We start from the raw sequence: 21,278 nt of genomic DNA on the forward strand, positions 1-21,278 counted from the left end.
GCCAGCTAATTCGTTACTGTGGGGGCTGTCCTGTGCATTATAGGGCATTTAGCAGCATCCCTGGCCTCTACTCATTAGATGCCTGTGGCAGCTCCTCCTTCAGTGGTGATAACCAACAATGTCCCCTGGGGAGCACAATCACCTCTGGTTGAGTGAGAATCACTGACCTAAAGAACAAAAAATATAATCATACATTAATGAAATAGATTGAAAAACTCAAAAATTGACCAATTATACATAAGAAATTTATTTATGATAAGGCAGGATCACTAAGCAATGAATAAGGAAAATGTTTATAACTGGATTTGTGACTACCAATTTTAAAATAGATTTGCATAATCCATGTTTTAAAATACACATTAAAATTAATGTTATAAATAGAATTAAATATAGGAAATCATATCACTAAAAGGAACTAGCAGAGAATAGATTTAATTGTCTGATCTTTGGGGCAGGAATCATTGAAAGAAACTAAAGATTTTTGTCACATATAAAAATAAATATCAGTGTTTTGACACAAATAGCCTAATTAAAAAGGAAAATTGTAGACAAAGAAATATATTTGAATCTCTTATAACAAATTTAGGATTAAATAAGTATACCAGAAGTAAGCAAACTTTTTTAGTAAAGAGCCAGCTAATAAATGTTTTAGGCTTTGTGGGCAGGGACAGCTTCATGGGCATGTAATTAGTACTTGGTTTAATTATCTGTTGTCACTGTCTTAAAGTTCTTAATAATTATTTAACAAGAGGCTCCATATTTTCAATTTTTATAGAACCCTTCAAATTATGTAGTCAGTTCTATTTGTGGGCCATACAACCTCTGTTGCAAAATATTCAACTCCAGAGTTGTAGTATGCAAAAGTACCCATAGACAACACATAAATAAATGTAGCTGTGTACCAATAAAACTTTATTTATAAAAACAGGCAATAGGCCTAAACAGAGTTTGCTGATTCCTTATATATACTATATGCAATGTTTATAGAAATTGGTAAAAAGAACTATTTATTAATGAATTATCCAACCTCAATAATTTTCAAAGAAATGCCTATTAACAGAAGACAACTATTGAAATAATACAAACTTAAAATAATGATGAATTTCCATACTGATGAAATTATAATAAACCTATCATCTCAAGAAGCACTCCAAGCATAACTTGGAAAACTTTTGTAGAATATAGTTGAAGAATTAAAAAAAGGCATTTACCCTTTTACTCAGCAACTTTACTCTTAGGAATTTATTCCAAGAAATAAATCAAAGTTAGAAAATACTACATGCATAAAGATGTTCACTAGAGATTTTTTTAAAAGATGAAAACCATGAAAATCACGTAAATATACAACAGAAACATGTTCAAGTATGATCTATCAATTTTATGAAAGAATACATTATCAATAAAAATAATACACATTGTGAATACAAGATATTAATAACAAGCTAGAAAGTGTTTTTAGTATTCCATTAAGTGCAAAGAGCAGACAATAAAGTCTGTCAATACTATCTTTGCAAAAAATGTAAAAATTATGTGTGTGTAATGATGAAAACTAGAAGTAATCAGAGAGCAAGGAACCAGAATATAAGCTTTGAGTTCCAAAATCGGGCATCAGTCTAGTCCTGAGCTGAAGGTCTGGCCCTGCCCTGTTTGGCAGAGCACCATTTAGCTTGAACCCTGGGCAAGTTACTTAACCTTTCTAAGAATCAGTTTCCTTTTCTACAACATAGATATAAATAACATTATGCTACCTATCTCATAAGGATGTGACACTGAAATGAAAAAATATACAGGGCATAGCACAGTGCTTTGCACATGGTAAGCTTTCAAATGTTAACTATTGTTATAATTTATATTAGCAATGCATAGGAAATTAAAACAGTTTGTTTCATTTTTTTTTGTTATTAGGATGTTATCTGTGCAGTTAAAGAAACTTCTAACAGCTGTCTTTTAAAATGTAATGATTAAGACTGCAGTAATCACAGCAGGTAGCAAACTAAAACTATTAAAACAGGGATAACAAAAAGACTATTTTAAAGATTTCACCAATAGAAAAGAGAAAAGAATTGCTGAAATGCCTTAAAACAAGTTGCTAGGCAAAGTCACAGAGACAATTAGAGTGAGCACAGGGAAAAGTAATGATCGGTGATAATTAAAGCTGCCACCAGATACACATACACATGCACACTCACACACAGCTATATGTTTTTTAGGGAAGTTGATTAAGTCAGCAGAAGAGCAGAGAAAAGGAGAGTTATTAAACACTCTCCTCTGCCCAGCTTCTCCCCCACTGTGAAAGGGGAAGAGAAGTCACATCATTAGCATCAATGCCAAGAAGCTTTGCTGTTGAAGCTTGTCCTTGTCCTTGTTCTCACCTCTCACTGCAGTGAATGGGATTCCCAGACACCATACAGATAGATGGTCTGTGGAGGTTCCCAGTTGGGTTACTCTTAGCAACTCTGCTCCAGGTCTAGGAGATGGGGGCATGACACTGAATACACCCTAGCTATCTGGTGTCTAGAAGCTTCATGAGAAAAGAAGCATTTAATGCCAAAATCTAGATGCTTTCTGAAACTTCATGATAATTACTATTGCCACAAAGGGCCAGATTGTGATTTATAGGGTTATTCCGCCTTTTTTCTTTCTGTTACACCTGGGGATATCTGTTAGACTGAACTAGGCAATGTCCTATTTCCTTGCCATGCCAGGATTTGCAAACACTCTCAGCACAGAAATATATATGTATTATGTTTAAGGAATAAGAAATAATGTATCACTCAAAGGAGCTTAGTAGCTAGTTAATGAAATTAATGTGTTCTACTTCCTACGACACCAAGTTCTCAACATTTTAACCGTATTCCACCTCAAGATACCTAAAGATGCAGGCAACCTTCCAGTCCTGAGATTGTGTCTTGCCCCATACCACCCGGACAGCATTCATCTTCTTTTTGCTGCACTGCCATGAGCCCTAAATGGGTACTTAAGTTTTCACTCCTAGAGCTCCATAATCCCTACATGTCCTTAGCTGGGCTATTATTCCCTCATTTACTCTGAAATCCACAGGTCACAGGTAGAACTCTCATAGCCTTGGTAGAGGTGCAGGGAATCCCTGTGCTTTGCTGTTTGGTGCTACCCTCTTCTGTGCTTTGCTCATTGTGCCATTTTCCCTCCTTCATATCTCCATAGTGTTTTGGCAGAAATAATGGAGCCCCCAATTTGAGCAGTTCATTGACATCAATCAGACATGTCTTCCAGACCCGTGTTCCTTAACTTTGGCCCTAGCGATATTGTGGCCTGGATAATTCTTGGCTGTGGGAGGTTGGGGGTGGGTGGGTGCTGTGTTATAAGCATAGGATGGAAAGCAGCGTCCCTGGCCTCTACCCACTAAATGCCAGTGATGGTTCCCCTCTAGTTGTGACAACTGTAAACTTCTCCAGGAATTGTCAAATGTCCACTGAGGGACAAAATTGCCTCAATTGAGAACCACTCTTCTATGTGGTACTTCCGCACGAACTTATGATCACTTTTATATTAAAAATACCATTTAATTGAGCACAATTGTTTAAATATCTCATTATTCATCACCTCAACTATAAAACAATATTATTAAATTCCTTTTTTCAGGGTGAGGAAATTGAGGTCCTGGCAAATGTTCCACAGTTAATAAGTCTCAATTTATCAGGAAAACAGGTTTCAAATTGATTGGTTCCCATAACCTAAAAGTCCAGATGGATACAGGCTTCAGATAAGGCTTGATCCAGCAGTTCAAAGACTTTAGATAAGGACCTTATCCCCTCCCCAGCCCCAGCGGGCTCTTAATTTCTCAACTCCCTGTCTTCATCCTTACGTTTCACACGATGGCCCAGCAGCTCTAGGTTTTCCCCTTATGGTAGTAGTTCAGGTCTTAGAGCTGCATATTACATCATCCAAAAAGAAGAGACCTCTTTTGTGGTAGTTCCATGGAAGAGAAAGTCAACTCCTTTTTGTTTTAAGCCCCAGAAAATATTTCATTGGCTTTGAGTCATATGTCCATGTTTGAACTGATCATTGCAGCCAGAAGGTTGGATATGTGACTGGCTTTAGCCAATCAAGGCTCTATCCTGGAGCTGTGGATAGGGTTAATTCCCCTCAAATTATATAGCCCAAATGAGGAGAAATCGTTTCTCAAAGGAAATTAGGAGTGTGATCCCAGAAGACGAAGAAATGGATGCTGGGTCAGGGGCAAATGACATGCTTCTGCACCAAGTTTGTCAATATGCCTCCTACAGTTGGTGGTATGCATTATTTCATAACAGCCTTCTTCCCATTCTGTCTGTGACTTTACCGTAAAACTATTTCCTTTGCTTAGCTTCTATGGAAACTCCTTAAGAGAAGTGCCCAGGTACAGTCCAGTAGCCAGCAGAACAGTGTGGTGGACCAAGATCCATGGAGCACCCCCTTCTCCATGGAGAGGCCTCCGCAGCTGGCCCCTGTGGAATGGCCAGGCCCCTCTGGGCCATGGGGACTCCCTGAAGGCAGAGTCAGACTGACGCCCTGCAAGTAGCACAGCACTTCATTCTTCAAGGGGAAAGGAAAGGGACTTACCTTTTCTGAGCACTGACTGTATGCCATCCTAGTCTTCCTATAACCACCTGTAAAGTGGGTTTTGTTATCCCACTTTAAAGATGAGCAAATGGAAGCTCGGAGAGGGAAAATAACTTGCCCGAAATCATACCACCTGTAAGAGGCAGAACATGGATTCAGAGAGAACTTTCAATCCAAAGCCTGTGCTTTTTGTCTCCAAAATGGAATACTTTAGAAGAATATATATTTATCGAGATGCTATTATTTATCAAATAATATGCTCAACATTATTTGGATAAGAGAGAACATAAAGCCTTTTCCCCAGGAATAAATGAAAGGAAGAGGGAAAGAAAATAGGAAAGATAAAATCCCTGTATAGTGAGAGGATCCCTTAGCTATTCTAGCGGTAAAGAGACTGTGTAGAAAATCAGCATCATTATATAATAACAACTGCATCTCTAGTAATGGTGAAGCAATTTCTTCAGTAGAAGTGCAGTGTGTGACTTCTTTAGGTTGAGATGCCAATTCCACAGAGGAATTAGCAGCAGCTGGGGCAGCCCTGCAGCAACTTGGGAATTGAAGCAGCATCTGAGAAGCAAGAGAAGCCAGCAGTATGTATGTACATTGCAAAGCATCTCAGCTCTCCGGCTTGTTTGGTGTGTCCTAGAGGAATTCTTGTTAGAGGAGGCTGGTGCACCAGTACATGCAAGTGTAGTTTCTGCTAAAATTCAAATTCTGAAGTCTGAAAAAGAACAAACAGGGGGAGTATTTGCTCATTTTCTGGTCCACCCTGAAAAGCCAATGTAGCCATAACATTTCTGTGTGCTCTTTACCTGATAGGGTATTATGTAGATTTCATTCAGCTCTCTTAAGAACATGACTTTTAGTTGCACCAAAATGCAGCAAAATAACCCCCACCCAACTCAATCTCTATATACCTGCCATCCAAACGCACTTAAACATTTGAAGGGTTGTGACCTATGGTTAAATCTCCAATGTTCATTCCTTTGCCCGTGATCCATAATATACAAGTGGGGTGCCACACACAAAAAATTAGCCATTTCTTCATTGTATGTCTCAGAGATTATGGGAAATTGTATGTGATTTGGCTTGTTCTACACATACCCTAGAGCAGGAGCGCTCAAAGTAGGTTCTGCAGAGGTATGAAGTGGGGCCAGGAGGAAGCCTATGTGTTTCCTCCCACCACCCCTAGGGGCACCTCCACTTCAGCATGCTTCTAATGCTAGAGCTCTGTGTTAGATTGTGTCTGTGAACATGTCACTACTGACAAAGGTTTAAAAGCCATAGGCCTAGAAGGAAGTGTATATCTGACTCTGAAATGTCTGAGCTATTCTCAGAATGACAGGTCTTAAAACAATATGGAAATCAATGGCTGTGGAGAACACAAGCTATTGGTGCAAGTCTCTCCTGAGTTTGCATGGGAACATGTTTGTTGATATATAATAGTGCTGGCCATGACATTCAAAAAATAGAATTTCAAGAATTTGTGTAAGACCATCCATCATAATATGAGACACCCCTCCCCCCCCAGTGAGATTAAATCTTTTCATTCCTTCACCCACAGCCAACAAGTCCTATAATGGCACATTCTAAGTAAAGTGCCAGGGCTTTTGGATTGTCTACCATGACTAGTGACAGTGAAAAGAGGTTACAGACAATTTTCCTCCCAACCTGCTGCCTAAGAGTGGGAAGAAATGGATTTAAGACATGGATTGGGAAAATTATGCCATATTTTGAGATAACTTGAGCTATGACAATTCTAATGTAAAATGAAACAGTTTATTTGTGTATTAACTGATCAACACTTATGGGCACATATAGTAGTAACATTCATCGCGTGTCGGGCAGGTGGGTGGGGTGAGGAGGGGATGGATATATACACACCTAATGGGTGCAGTGTGTGCCGTCTGGGGGATGGACATGCTTGAAGCTCTGACTCAGTTGGGGCAAAAGCAATGTATGTAACCTAAACATTTGTACCCACATAATATGCTGAAAAAAATAATAAAAAAATAAAGAAAATTATGTATATGTGTGAAATATATACATATAATATATACGTGTATGTAACCAAACCAGTATTTCAAAATTGTAAAAAACAAGTAATCAGTTTTCGACAATTTTTAAAATTTTTCAAAAAGTATTGTAACAAGATAAAACCCCTACCTGAGTTCCTCTCCTGTTCCTATTAATGATGTGTCAAAACCTGTGGCTTGATATCTGGGTCTGAATCTCCCCTATCTTATAAAGATAGAATAAGAAGCCCTCCATCCTCCCTAGAAGAGCTATTGTGAGAAATAAATAAGAAGATTCCACTGTGACTTAGCTGCTGGCAGTTGACAATGTAAGAAGTTGAATAAAATGGAAAAATGCTGCAAAAAAGATTTTTCCCCTACAAATCAGGAGGTGAAGGTCTTTGCTTTTGCTGATGGTTACACACTAGCAATGACTGAAAATGTTCTACCAGGAAAATAGGGATGATTCCAGAGCCATATCCAAAAGATATGATCCACTATTCAATTTTGAATGTTCATTTGAGTGGGGAACTTAATTAGAAGCTTCCATTTTGATGACTTTGAATTGGTTTCCCATCTCCCTGAACCCAAAGTTAATGATGCTCAGGCTCTGTCACTGAATCTTTGACAGAGTGTTTTATTTCTTCCTGATAAAGAGAACATCCTGGTGGACGTTTCACTAAGGAAAGAAAATGCACCATGGGCTCTTTCCGAGTGCCCAGAGAGAGCCTAGGGTTGGGGTTTGTAGACATGATGGAGGAGATCTGTGGGTGTAAAAAGGCTATATAGCAGGTCCTCAAATAACGTTTCATTATAACGTTGATAAAAATATCTATTCGCCGACCAGGGCCACTGTCTGTGTACAATTTGCACACTCTCCCCATGTCTGTGCGGGTTTTTTCTGGGTACTCCAATTTCCGCCCACAGCCCCAAGACGTGTACGTTAGGTGAATTGGCACGTCTACATTGTCCAAGCTTAAGTGAGTGCGGGGTGCGTGTGAGTGTGCCTTGTGACGGGGTGCAGGGTCAGCTCCCGCCTGGTGCTCTGAGCTGCCTGACAGGATCCCGTAACCCATGACCCTGAACTGCAATAATGGGGTAAGTAATTATCTCACTTATTTTTCTTAAGTGTATGTGTAGCTCACATTTATTTCAATGTTTAATATTAGAAGTGTTGGAGTCTTTATTTAGAAGTTTGATATTTTTATGATCAGAAATAAGCCACAGGAGCTTAACTCTGGTTTATATCAATTAGTGTATGATAAAATGGGTTTGGTTATATGTCATTTTGCTTACAGTTGTAGTTTCCAAGAACCTATGGATGGGGATAAGTGAGGACTCACTATATATTAGCATGTTTTACCTGAATTCTTGCCTGTTCAGGAATCTGTCACTCGGAGTCATTTAAGGAATGAATTTTGCCAGCAATTCTTGCTTAAGTGGAAAGAATCATTAAGTCAATTCCTTTAGAATACATGACATCTTTAATGTTTCTTATGGGCCATTTGTGGAGTGAAATATTGCCACTGCTCACATGGCAGCTTCCCTAGAATAGAAGGCACCACAGATAGATTTAATGAGGGTCATGCCTCACCTTGCTGTGTGGGGCTGGCGGGCTCACTCCAGCCCCACGCGGCTCACCCAAAGCACGAGCTAGACCACTACCACGCAAGGATTCTCCCATAAACTCCCGATTTCCAGAACTTCTCATCCTAATTGCAAAAATTGCCTGTACAGCTGAGCACAATAGGAGGGCCCACAGCAGTCAGTGAGTGTGAGATGGTTTTGACCCACTCACACACCCTGTGCTTACACACTGAGTTCACCCTCAGAGGCTTCAGAGGCCCAGTTGGCATCATTCCCCCACTGTACCTTGTACCTGTTTAGCCAAACAATGTAACTTAAATGTGTCAAATACTAGAGGCAATGATCTGGTGATTATTAAGCTGCTTTGTAAAAATGACAGATCCACTCCCGTTACACCAAACCAATTACCAATACTGAGGCTCACAGGACGTTTAGAATCAATGCCTCAGTACCACTTATTTTGCATCTGGGGAAACTGAGGGCCCCAAAGAGACTTGTCCCAGGTCACACAGTAAGTTTAGTGAGAGAATTAAGGTCTCATCTCATGTCTCCTGACTCCCAATTCAATGTTCTTTCTACAGAATCAGAGACCCTCTTTTATGACCTCAGTTCCTGAGCTGCCCCTCTGACATGATGGTTTAGCTGCTCATACTATGAACAGGTGTCATGGTAGCTTTTCCTGAAGGTGAATTTCCTGTGTATCTTGTTGGTTATGTGGCAGAGCAATATTCTTAGATATTAATTTGTGCACACACATGTGTGAGTGTGTGTATGTGTGTATTCCCTCCCTTACCCACTCCATTCCATGTCAACACCAACCAAGTTGCCAGGGCCTCCATGTACTTTGTTAATTACAAGACTATACGCCAAGGAAAACAGCTAAAGCTACTTAAAGTTACTGACTTTTCTTATTATCTCAGTCCTTTTGTGCTGCTATAACAAACTACCATAGACTGAGTGGTTTATAAACAACAGAAATTTATTTCTTACAGTTCTGGAATCTGGAGAGTCCAAGATCAAGGGACCAGCAGATTCAGTGTCTGGTGAGGGCCCACTTCCTGGTTCGTAGACTGCTGTCTTCTCTCTGAGTCCTCACGTGGCAGAAAGGAGCAAGAGAGCTCCCTGGGGTATCTTTTATAAGGGCACTAATCCCGTTTATAAAGACCCCACTCCCATCACTTAATCATCTCCCAAAGGTCCCATCTCCTAATACCATCCTTTGGGGGCTGGGATTTCAACATGAATTTTTGGGGGACACAAACATTCACACATAGCTCTTTTATCAAAGCTCATATACCTTAAAGGGATTATACCAGGAAACCTGGAGGGGAAGGAAGAGAAAGGGGGTGCCATTGAGGGCCAAGAGGGAGAAAGAAGGAGCATATTCCCCCAAATTAGAAAAGTGGACCTGTAGTCCTAGCTACTTGGGAGGCTGAGGCAGGAGGATTGTTTGACCCAGGAGTTCAAGGCTGCAGTGAACTGTGAGCTGTGATTATGCCACTGCGCTCCAGCCTGGGCAACAGAGCAAGAGCAAGAGAGCCAAGACTCTGTCACTAAAAATAAAAACAAAAAAGAAGTAATAAAATGGGTTGGTCTTTCAATTAATGGGAACATATGGACATATGGCAAGATCTCAAAGGTGATGACCATGTGCGTCAAATAGGCTGCACCTTGGATCCTGGGGCCCCAAGCCTCAGCAAAGATGCCTGTGCCCTAATTGGATTGTGGCACAGAAGCAGCAGAGCCCCTGGAACTTGAAGGAAGCATGTCAGCCGCAGAGCTAACGGGTATAGCTCAGCTCCCCGAGGGCATCCTTGATGCCCTGTGATCCTGTAGGAGAGTCCCAGTACTCACAGCTGAGAATGAATTTCCTGTAGCCCAGTGCAACAGTAGCCCAACATCAGATATAAATTGACTTAAAAAAATAAAGAAATGGTATTTTTTTTAAGACTGTATGTTAAAGGCAAGATTTATACCTGTTCCATTTATATTTGTATTTTTACCATTAAGCAAGTATGCCTCAACAACGGGAATCCTAACAACATTTTTTTAAGTATATAAAAAAGCCCAACTTCAAAACTAATGATTTCCTTTTGATGATATTTGTTTGTTAATGATGAGGTGGATTTTTGTCTGCTCTATGAAGTCTTTTCTGACCAGGCACACCCTCCTCTGGGCTGTTGCTGTGTCCAGTAAGTGCATCTCTAATTGCAGTTGACCCTCGGCGTCGCCATTACTTGTGATAAGACTCTCCCTGGCTGGACTTCAGGCTCATTAAAAGTAGAGCATGTGCCTCATTCTTTTCTTTTCTTCTTCTTAATTTCTCTTTCTCTGTTTTTTTTTTTTTTTTTTAATTTTAGAATATTACAGGGGTACAAATGTTTTGGTTACACAAATTACTTTTGTACAGTTTTTGAGTCAAAGTTTATAAGTGTGTCCATCACCCAGATAGTGTGTATTGTACCCATTAGGTGTGAATTAACCCATACCCTCCTCCCCGCTCCTACCTGTTTGACTTCTGTTGAATTTTACTACCATATGTACACATGAGTGTTGATCATTTAGTTCTAACTTAACAGTGAGTACATGTGGTGTTTGTTTTTCCATTCTTGCCATACTTCATTTAGGAGGATAGTCTCCAGTTCCATTCAGGTTATTACAAAAGGTATTAGTTCCCCATTTTTTATGGCTGAGTAGTACTCCATGCTATACATATACCACATTTTATTAATCCACTCATTTAATTGATGGTCACTTGGGTTATTTCCATGTCTTTGCTATTGTGAATTGTGCTGCTATAAACATTCAATTGCAAGTGTCTTTTTTATAAAATGCCTTTTTTCCTTTGGGTGAATACCCAGTAACAGAATTGTTGGATCAAATGGTAGCTCTACTTTTAGTTCTTTGAGGTATCTCCATACTGTCTTCCATAGGGGTTGAACAAGTTTGCAGTCCCACCAACAGTGTATAAGTGTTCTTTCTCTCCACATCCATGCCAGATTCTGTTGTTTGGGGACTTTTTGAGAAAAGCCATTCTCACTGGAATTAGGTGATATCTCACTGTGGTTTTGATTTGCGTTCCCCTGATGATTAGAGAGCAGCTCAAATGCAGGCACATAGGAGGCCATCAGTAAATCTATATTATGCTGTGGTCTGAGCTGTGACTTTCCTGTGACATTTTCCCTCAAGAGTTTCAGAGCAAATTGCAGGTCAGCAGCTCAGGTGACACATAATTTCAGTTGAGGTTAAAAAACAACCTCCGCACACCCCAAACCTGTGCATTCTTCATTGACCTAATGAAAACAGGGAGCCCAAAGTTATTTAGAAGGTGTGAGGTTTCCAGCTTTTCGATTTTGTTGCCGCCTTCACTTTCAACTCAGGTCAATTCAACAAACTCAAGGTGAATACCTACCTAGTATGTTGAAGCACTTTGTTATTCCTATGAGAAAACACACACACACACACACACACACACACTCCATCAAGGAGCTCCTCGCCTACTGGGAAGAGTAGGTAAAATTAGTCTAAATGGTGAGAAAAACAATGTTGCAAAGTTCCCTCACCCATATGTGCACTGTGGGTATCCCCTTCCAGGCCTAGCAGAAGCCCACCTGACTGAAGCTCTGCTACAAATGCCAACCCATGCCAGGTCACACACAGTATCGTGCAGTGGCATAAACACTGGATTTTGAAAGCAAGAAGTTAGGTGCAAATCCTTTAGGAATCAATGTAAACAGTTTTGAGCTGCAGCCCCCAAGGAGGTTCATCTGATGAAATCAGACATTTCTATGACCTGCCTTATCCAAATAGGCCAGTTCTAAACTCAGAATGAAAAAAAAATTGTTAGTTCTGCTCCCAGAAGTTTGTCTTGTTTGTTATTGGATCAGAGGTTTGATATTATATCAAAACCACAGTAACATAAAATTAGTTCTTAAGCATAATTGTATATTGAAATGGCAACAAAGTGTATTGGCAGTCATTCAGTTAAAAAAAAAGGTGCAGTGTAACATTCAAATGTTAGCTGTGTTTATTATTTTCCAGCTTATCAATTTTGCTACATCCCCAAGAACTCAGACATGAAAGCTAGTTCTCTTAAATACCCTATAGCCAATTTGGGGGCACCCGATTAGCTCTTCTGTGAGAATATGCAAACCTTTAGAAATTAACCTTATTTTACTTTTTCCATTTAAAAAACTAATACATAAATAATGCAGAAAAAGATCATTCAGTGTTCAAAGAAATTGATTTCTAATAACTTTATATATTTCCTTCCAGTATTTTTTTTAATTTTATTTATTATGAATATACAATAGTTGTATATATTTATGGGGTACATATGATATTTTGACATGGGCCTACAGTGTGTAAAAATCAAATCAGGGTAATTGGGGTATACATCACCTCAAGCACTTATGATTTCTTTGTGTTAGAAACATTCCAATTCCACTGTTTTAGTTATTTTAAAATATACAATAACTTGATGATTATAGTCACCTGTTTTGCTAGCAAATGTTAGATCTTGTTCATTCTATCTAACTATATTTTTATACCTATTAACCATCCCCACTTTATCTCTACCCCTTCCTGGTACCCTTGTCAGCCTCTGGTAACCATCATTCTACTCTCTGTCTCCACAAGATCAATTGTTTCAATATTTAGCTCTCATACATGAATGAGAACATCTGAAACTTGCCTTTCTATGCTGGGTTTATTTCACTTAACATAATGTCCTCCAGTTTTATCCATGTTGTTGCAAATGACAGGATTTCATTCTTTTTTTATGCCTGAATAATATCTATTGTCTATGTACCACATTTTCGTTATTCATTGAAAGAAACCTAGGTTGATTCCAAATTTAGGGTATTGTGTACAGTGCAGTAATAGACTTGGAAGTGCAGGAATCTTTGATACACTGATTTCCTTTCTTTTGGATATAAACCTAGCTGTGGGATTGCTGGATCATATGGTAGTTCTATTTTTAGTTTTTTGAGGAATCTCCGTACTGTTCTCCATAGTGGCTATACTAATTGACATTCTCACCAACAGTGTATGAGGGTTCCTCTTTCTCCACATTCTTGTCAGCATTTGTTTTGCCTGTCCTTTGTTTAAAAGCCATTTTAACTGGAGTGACTTGATATCTCATTGTAGTTTTGATTTGCATTATTCTGAATAATAACATTGAGCATTTTTCATATACCTCTTGGTCATTTTTATGTCTTCTTTTGAGAAATATTTGTTCAGATCTTTTGCCCATTTTTAAACCAGATTATTTGATTCTTTTCTATTGAGTTTTTGAGCTCCTTATATATTCTAGTTATTAATCCTTTGTCAGATGGGCAGTTTGGAAATATTTTCTCTCTGTGCATATTTTATCTCATAGTTGGGATCATGCTTTATTTCATACATCTTTTACTTATCTTTATAATAAAAAGGGCATTTAAAATACCTTTTTAAAATAAGGTACTCAATTCTTCAATGCTGTTCATTTGAAAGCTTTCGTCTCTGAGTTTCTACAACACAGTCTTAACAAGGTCTTTAATAGGAAGTAAGATTCAGCAGCAAACCGAACCATAAATTTAGAAAACCCATTTGGAGGGTCGCAGCCAGCTAAGTCAGCAGATTCTAAATCCTCTCCAATTTCTGTGCCTTGCCAAGTGACTGAAGTGGAGAGGCAATTTGACTATTACCTTCTGACTTTAATTAATGTTTAATACTCAGTGGCAAAAGTGCACTTCCTCTTGTAGGTTCTCATTAAGTTCCTTTTGAATCAGTTAACACTCTGTTTATAAAGATGTGGATATTTTCTCTAATTACTGTAATTTTGACTACTGCTGTAAAAATCAGTGCTCCATGTCCTGCTGTCAGAGATCATTACAGTCGTACACAGCCGGCTTCCCTCCCTCTCCTGGAACCAATCCATCCATTTCTGGAAATTAAATGCATCGAAAGGTTTAATCAAGGAAAGGAAAATCCAGACATACCATGTCTCATCTCAAGCCATTCCAGAATAAAACCAGGACATATTCATCAGGATGTCGAAATGTGGTCTGTTTAAACACTAAGGATATTGATGCAGAGTTCTGTTACTTATAATAAATTATTGTAAAATCCAATTCATTCCACTGAGCAAGGATAAATTGAGATGATTTATGCTCACAGAAGCGCATTTTTTGATTCTTGATACCTCCTTTCATGTAGAGAGAAATCCGTAAGGGTGTGAACTCTGGCCTCTCTCCACACCTTCAGTTGGTCCTCCTCTAGGGTGGAATACATTACATGATTGGCAAGTTTGGAAGAACTAGGCATGCAAGGCTCAGTGTCATCCTCCCTCCTTCCCCTTGGGAGCCAGATATCACAGAAAACGTGTTCTAGTCTGTTCTTTCTATGCGGGGAGGAACTGTGGTTTCCAGCACTGTCTACAACTCAGTAGGCAAGTCGACCTAATTATGTGGTTCAGATGAGGAGGTCCACCTAAGCCACATTCTCTAACCCAGCCTTTAAAAGTAATAAAGGGACTATTTTGATCTCTCTTACACTTTCTCTCTCTTAACTGATTCAAATTAATTGTGGGCTACAAGGGGTGCTATTTACATGCTCTCTTATAGGTCAACACCACAAAACACAAGGCTGGTAATTCAAAAATAAAACAAAAACACCATACTTTTAGGTGTGTTTTAAGGAGCTTTTTTTTTTTTTAATTAGTCACTCTCTGTCCTGAAATGTATTTATTTTTTTCAGTGCAAGTCCTGCTATCCTCTTTGTCTCCTAGCGTGTAATTCTGTATCTAGCAAATAAAAAGGAGAGATAGGGAAGACAGTTAGCTGTCAGTGGTCAGAATTTTCCTTGGCAGGAGGCTGTCATCTCTCATGCATTGATAATTTTACTGTGTCATATTAGGAATTATTTTCTCCATTTAATGAAACTTGGTGAGGTGAAGCGACTTGCCCAAGCTCATACAGCCTGCTAGCAGCAGAACAGGTGTTTGTCCAGCTCCAAGACCAGAGTTTTTTCTTTTGGAAAACTTTCACTGCATCTCTCCCTATAACCACATGCCCAGTGCTGTCAGTGTTATAATCATCGGGGAAGGGAAGGACAGAATAAGGGGACGGAAAATGGTGCCCCAATAAACAATGCTTGTTGGAAAAGGGCAGTAGGAGCCATCTGTAGCCTGAAGTCTCCTGCCTATAAATTGAGCCATTATTTTTTTAGTTTTGGTTTCTTTCTGCCCCCAAAGAGGTTAAGCCAAATATATGAAACAAGAATTTAGCAAAATTTCTCCTATTGCAAGAGTTTAATTTTCTCAAGTACTTTTTTTTTTTTTTTTTTTTTGAGACAGAGTCTCACTCTGTTGCCCAGGCTAGAGTGAGTGCCGTGGCGTCAGCCTAGCTCACAGCAACCTCAAACTCCTGGGCTCAAGCGATCCTCCTGCCTCAGCCTCCCGAGTAGCTGGGACTACAGGCATGCACCACCATGCCCGGCTAATTTTTTCTATATATATTTTTAGCTGTCCATATAATTTCTTTCTATTTTTAGTAGAGATGGGGTCTCGCTCTTGCTCAGGCTGGTCTCGAACTCCTGAGCTCAAACGATCCGCCCACCTCGGCCTCCCAGAGTGCTAGGATTACAGGCATGAGCCACCGCGCCCGGCCATTCTCAAGTACTTTTGAAAAAGATCTGGAGGCCTGATAATCCTAGCACTTTGGGAAGCCAAGGTGGGGGATCTTTTGAGGCCAGCAGTTTAAGACCAGCCTGAGCAACATAGCAAGGCCCCATATTTACAAAAAAATAGAAAAATTAGCCAGGTGTGGTGGTGTACACCTGCAGTCCCAACTACTTGAGAGGCTGAGGTAGGAAGATCGCTTGAGCCCAGGAGTCTGAGGTTGCAGTGAGCTACGATGACACCACTGCACTCTAGCCTAGACAATAGAACGAGATCTAAAAAAAAAAAAAAAAAAAAAAAGACCTTGAGGGAGATTCTACATTGTTTTTTAAAATGTCTTATGTGATTATGTTATTGATAGTTTTGGTCTAACCAAGACTTTTTTCAATTACAAAACAATTCTGATGACCTTTTTCTTCCAAATTTGTTTAATTGCTCTGAAAATATCACCACAAAAGTCAAAATTTCTTTAGTTTACAACTCAGGGAATTCTCACCTCTGAGAAAATTAAGATTCATTTGTGTCCCCACAATAATATCCATATTTTAGAGAAGCATCCAAGTGTACTCTATTTTATTTTAGTGAACTTTGCACACTGTTGATTCACTTGTCATAGAGTAGTGCTTTTTTCTTTTGCTGTAGGCATCATCAGGGAGAATTCCGCATTTATTCCGATCCATAATGACTCACAGTATTCTAAATTTCCCTCATTATAGTTCTTATACATTTCTACTTTTTCAATCTTATGCTTCCAACTTTCTATTTTTGATCATCAAACCATGTACCCTAGTTAAAATTTTTAAAGCATTACACTTTCAAAGATAAATTTAAAAATTGCACATTTTTATGTTTGCAGAAGTATATTGCCATGGAAAAAAGGGCCTCGGTGTGGCCACAAGTGTATAAACAAAATATTTGAGTACAGTTAGTGACAGGAAGTAGAACTGATTGGGGGGGGGGGTGGCAATTTCTATCATGCTTTTATTTTTATTTTTTTTAATATCTTTCAAAGTAAACGACTGGTTATCCCAAAGTTTTCCATGCAGGTCTCTGAGCCTTACTGAGAAATTCTAGGATACGTCTCGTCTGCTTTCCTGATTCAGCCAAAATTGGTTCAAGTAGACCAGTGGCCTTAGAGTAGTCTCACTGTGGGGCTAGTGTCCTGATAATTGAGTAATTTTATCCTCTTCCTCTTTTTTCTTTTGAACAAATAAAGAAACTGAGGTTATAGAGTAACTTAAGTCATTAGCCCAAGGTCATAGATCCAATGAGTAGCAGAGCCTGAACCTTTCTCTGATTAGAAATCTGTGCTTTCTGTACTGCTCAGCCCTGCTTCTGGTATCAAAATAGCCTTGGGCCTATAATCACTTCCCTAGTTGTCTGGCTGCAGAGCTGCATCTGTGGTTTCATGGAGAGATTAGAAGTGTACCAGCATTTTAACCCCATTATCATCTCACCCTAGCTATGAGGTCTTGGGCAATTTATTTTTTCTCTGTGGGCCTCAATTTTCTCAATCTAAGAAATAGGCATAAATGTATATAACCTTATAAGGTAGTTATAAAGAAAATGTCCACTTGTTCATACGGACCTAAATGCTTCCTTTTATCTCATTTACTTTCTATTGGCTTATTTGACCCAGATGAAATCAACATGTGTCTGATCCTACATTGAGCAGCTTTCTTACCTGATCCAGCAACCACTGGGGCCTCCCCATTCAGATCAGCATCCAAGCACTTAGGATCTACCCCGTGTTATATATATATGTCTCGTGCATATAGCTTATCTTTCTAAATAGACTTGAGGTAGCTGTCACAGCATACTTAGATTAAGCTCAGAATCTTTTTCTGAACTGAAATGCAACTGCTGCTCAAAGAAATATTTCATTTACCAACAGATGACTGCACTTAATTCTGTTTACTGCCATGACAAGCTTCTCTAAACATAAACATGCCAAAGTGGATGTAGGTGTGTGATTTTAGGGCTCTTTTTCATTTACCTTTGAAAGTGTAATGATTAAAAAATTATTTTGTAATTGAGGAAAATGGAATAATGGTAAAAAAAAAAAAAAAGAGAGAGAGAGAGAGAAGGTTTGAATGATAAACTTAAAAAATAAACCCAACAAACAGTGAAAATGAGCATATCAGGAGGGTTGATGGTGCCAGAGATGGTACCCTCTCCCCTGCCAGAATGACCAAACATGGACAGGAGTTGCTATGGTTTGAATGTTTGTCCCCTCCAGAACTCATATTGAAATTTAATTACCATTGTAACATTGTAATAGTATTAAGAGGTGAGAAGACATGATTAGGCCATGAGGGCTCCATCCTTGTTGGTAGGATTGGTGCTGTTATAAAAGGGTGAGTTTGGCCTCCTCCTTGGTGCACTTTCTTTCCTTCTTGCCTTCCACTATGTGTGACGCAGAAAGAAGGCCCTTGTGCAATACCAGCACCTTCATATTGGACCTTCCAGCCTCCATAACTGTGAGCCAATAAATTTCAGTTTATCGTAAGTCTCAGGTGTTCTGTTACAGCAGCACAAAATGAATTAAGACAGGAGTTGAGACAGGAATCCAGAATCTCAGGACCTCAGTTACTCAGGAATGAGTCAGAACAACTTTGCATTGGAAGGTATAAAGGAGACAAGACTATCATTTAAAAGTGGGTTGAAAATCATTTTGGGGCTTCACTACCATTTAATTCCAAAGTCAGTTAAGGCTTCTTGATCCCCTTAATATCATTATAATATTGATTCAATCCTCCATTCCATACCTATAGAAGTCCAGAGTCCTACCCAAGACTGCTGTTAATTTCTGTGGGGTAGGGGGTGACAGGCAGTGAACAGGAGGAGGATTTACATTCTCAGTCTCCTCTAGCTTCAATGGTCCTGATTCTGCATATTCAGTTTAGTCTGTGTGTGATTTTTCTGTACTTTTCTGTCATTCAAGTTCTCATTGTTTTCCTTGTAACATCAACATGCTTGTGTTTTTTTCACTGTTTTACACATATGCATACCCACAATGCAATTGTTTGTAGAAAGCATAAGGAGAAGGGAGGGAGTTTACCTTGTAATATTGCAAATAATTTAATATTAGACATTCCAGTTCTAAAAAGCCTTTTCATCTGGAGAATTTTATTGGCTACTCCACTTCCAAAGAACCTTCCCACCTCTTCTCACTCTCTCCCCATTTCTGAATTCATAATTTATTAAAAATGCAGAGCCATTTAGGCTTCCCTTTTATTATCTTGGTTCCTAACATGCCCTTGGGGTTTTACCTTGTTTCCAAGTGTATTATCTTGAAATGTATTTTTCTTTAAAAATGAATAAAAGTTCTATACCTTAAATATTGTAAGGGCTTATTAAGTTGAGAAATATATGTGTATATATGTATATTTATAAATATGTATGAAAATATATATATCAGAAATTACATTAGAGAGAAAGAGTCAGAGACAAAAAGACACAGAGAGAGAGAGTGAAAGAGAGAGATCCCAACTAGAAATTCCTGTTCCAGGAGTTCAGAGAGTGGCCCCCAGAGGTCAAGGCTAATTTTAGAGAGCAGCAGCTAGCCTGTGTCTACAACTTACTTAGAAGGAGCTTCATCAATGTGTGTTAAATGAATAAAGGTAAAAAAATCTGGGTGAGCCTTAAAAGTGGGTGGGAATTAGCCTCCTCATGTTTCAAATAGACTCGAATTAGAGAAACCTATAGATGTACTTTTCTGTTTTAATGTATCCTTCATTTTTACGGTTCCTTAAGATCCCCAATTTTATTAAGTCTCAGGATTCTAACTTTTAAGATGTAAAACTAAAATATTCTTGAGGATAGAAGTCAAAGCATCTAGGATATCAAGTTTTTCTATAAAGTGTAATAATTCATATGTAATTATATTGGCCATCTAGCATTTATGTCATGGTAGATATGGAAAAAATTATACTTGTTTTTAATGGTGTTTAATAATCTTTCTATCCATGATGAATGGTGGGGCTTGCATGTGTGTTTATGGTAAAGAAATGTAGCTCTTTATCTCATGTACTGTGCATTCCAAATTTGCATATTTTCCTTTTCCCCCCATTCCTTTCACGACTGTATGACTTTGCCTATTTGGGCAGAAGGAGAGAGAAAAAAACAAAACTGAATTTACTGTATTGGAGAAGTTTCTAACGGGGAACTGTTTAATTTCACTCTCATTACAGTTAGATGGGAGCTGTAAGCATTTGTGATGCTATTTCACCAGGATGCAAATTCAGCTCTTCTCAATTCCTAGAATTAGAAATGCTGAATCTGCAGCTGCTGCGATATTAGTCTCTCAAAAAAATTTTTTTTTAAAGCCTCTAGCATCTTTCATTTATCTCGGGAAGACCAAATATGTACATGCTGTACTTTCATTTCCTAAAGTTTCATTTAGAACAGATGACATTTCTATGTGGATTTTTTCCTAAGAAAAAATAGGTTCCTGTCTGCTTTGACTTGTTGATCATTTTAAAGTGCTCAGAATTACCAAGAGCACTTCTTATTCTCTGGGTCAAGTTCTCCTGCTGATAGAACACCAATGCCCCCTACTGATAAATTTCCCAAAACCTCTCCTTAGAAAATGAGAACATAACCCTCTCACTTATGTAATAATAGGCACAGTATTCACCATCTTCATTTGAAAAAGATGTGTGCTTCTAGGGTCATCGTAGTCTGCCTTATTAGCCTCTCATTAGTGCAATTTCCCCTATTAGTCTTTACCAAAGCAGCTATGAAGTTATTTCATGCTTGGCTGGCTTTATTAAAAAAATAATTTGAAGGTATCAGCAGAGCTTTATACCTGACAAAATGGGAACCCAACTAACATTTGATTATGGTAACGTAATTCCTGTTACATTATGTTTATATTTAAGGTGGAATAGTCCCTCAAGATGCCTTTTATTTGTCTTGTTTCTTCAGTATTTATAGAATTTCCAATAGTGAGACTTTAAAGCTTATTGTTCCAGATGTGCTTGAATCCCCTCTACTGTTATCTCCATTAAGTAATTGTCAGGGCTATGCTTGGTTTTCCTTAGCAATACAGAACACACCACCTATCAAAGCAAACCATTGCATCTTTAAACAATTCCAAAAAAAGTTCATGCAAAATTTTTCTGTTCAACTTTCAAATACTTAGCAGGGGCAATTTTTACCCTTTAGCTGTTATAACAAATCTAATTTCTCTTAGTTCTTCAAATATCTAAACAGAGAAATCATACCCTTCTTCTGGCATTCTTCTTTTCCGCATTCTTCTCTCTGTCAGAGAGGAAGCAAATATTTCTATAAATGTGAGGCCAAAGGACAGAATGCAAGTAGGATATACAATTCCTATTTTCAAACTATGGAGTAATTCTTAGCTCCCTCCCTCTCTCTCCCAAACACACATGTGCTGGTGCTCATTCTCTCTCTCCTTCCCTCCCCCTCGC

The 21,278-nt window shown here is 38.7% G+C and overlaps 1 protein-coding gene and 1 long non-coding RNA gene across 3 annotated transcripts in view; one reads left to right on the forward strand and one right to left on the reverse strand.

Moving 5' to 3' along the window:
- The window catches only part of PLPPR1 (phospholipid phosphatase related 1), a 256,436-nt gene that overhangs the window by 160,814 nt on the left and 74,344 nt on the right, over positions 1 to 21,278 (forward strand). The window lies entirely within an intron of this gene.
- LOC138388440 (uncharacterized) overlaps positions 19,267 to 21,278 on the reverse strand; it is an 81,475-nt gene continuing 79,463 nt past the window's right edge. The window contains exon 5 of the long non-coding RNA XR_011234124.1: positions 19,267 to 21,108. This is a non-coding gene — a long non-coding RNA (uncharacterized lncRNA). The remainder of the gene's footprint in view (positions 21,109 to 21,278) is intronic.

This window comes from Eulemur rufifrons, chromosome 7 (assembly GCF_041146395.1).
Source record: "Eulemur rufifrons isolate Redbay chromosome 7, OSU_ERuf_1, whole genome shotgun sequence".
NCBI lineage: Eukaryota > Metazoa > Chordata > Mammalia > Primates > Lemuridae > Eulemur > Eulemur rufifrons.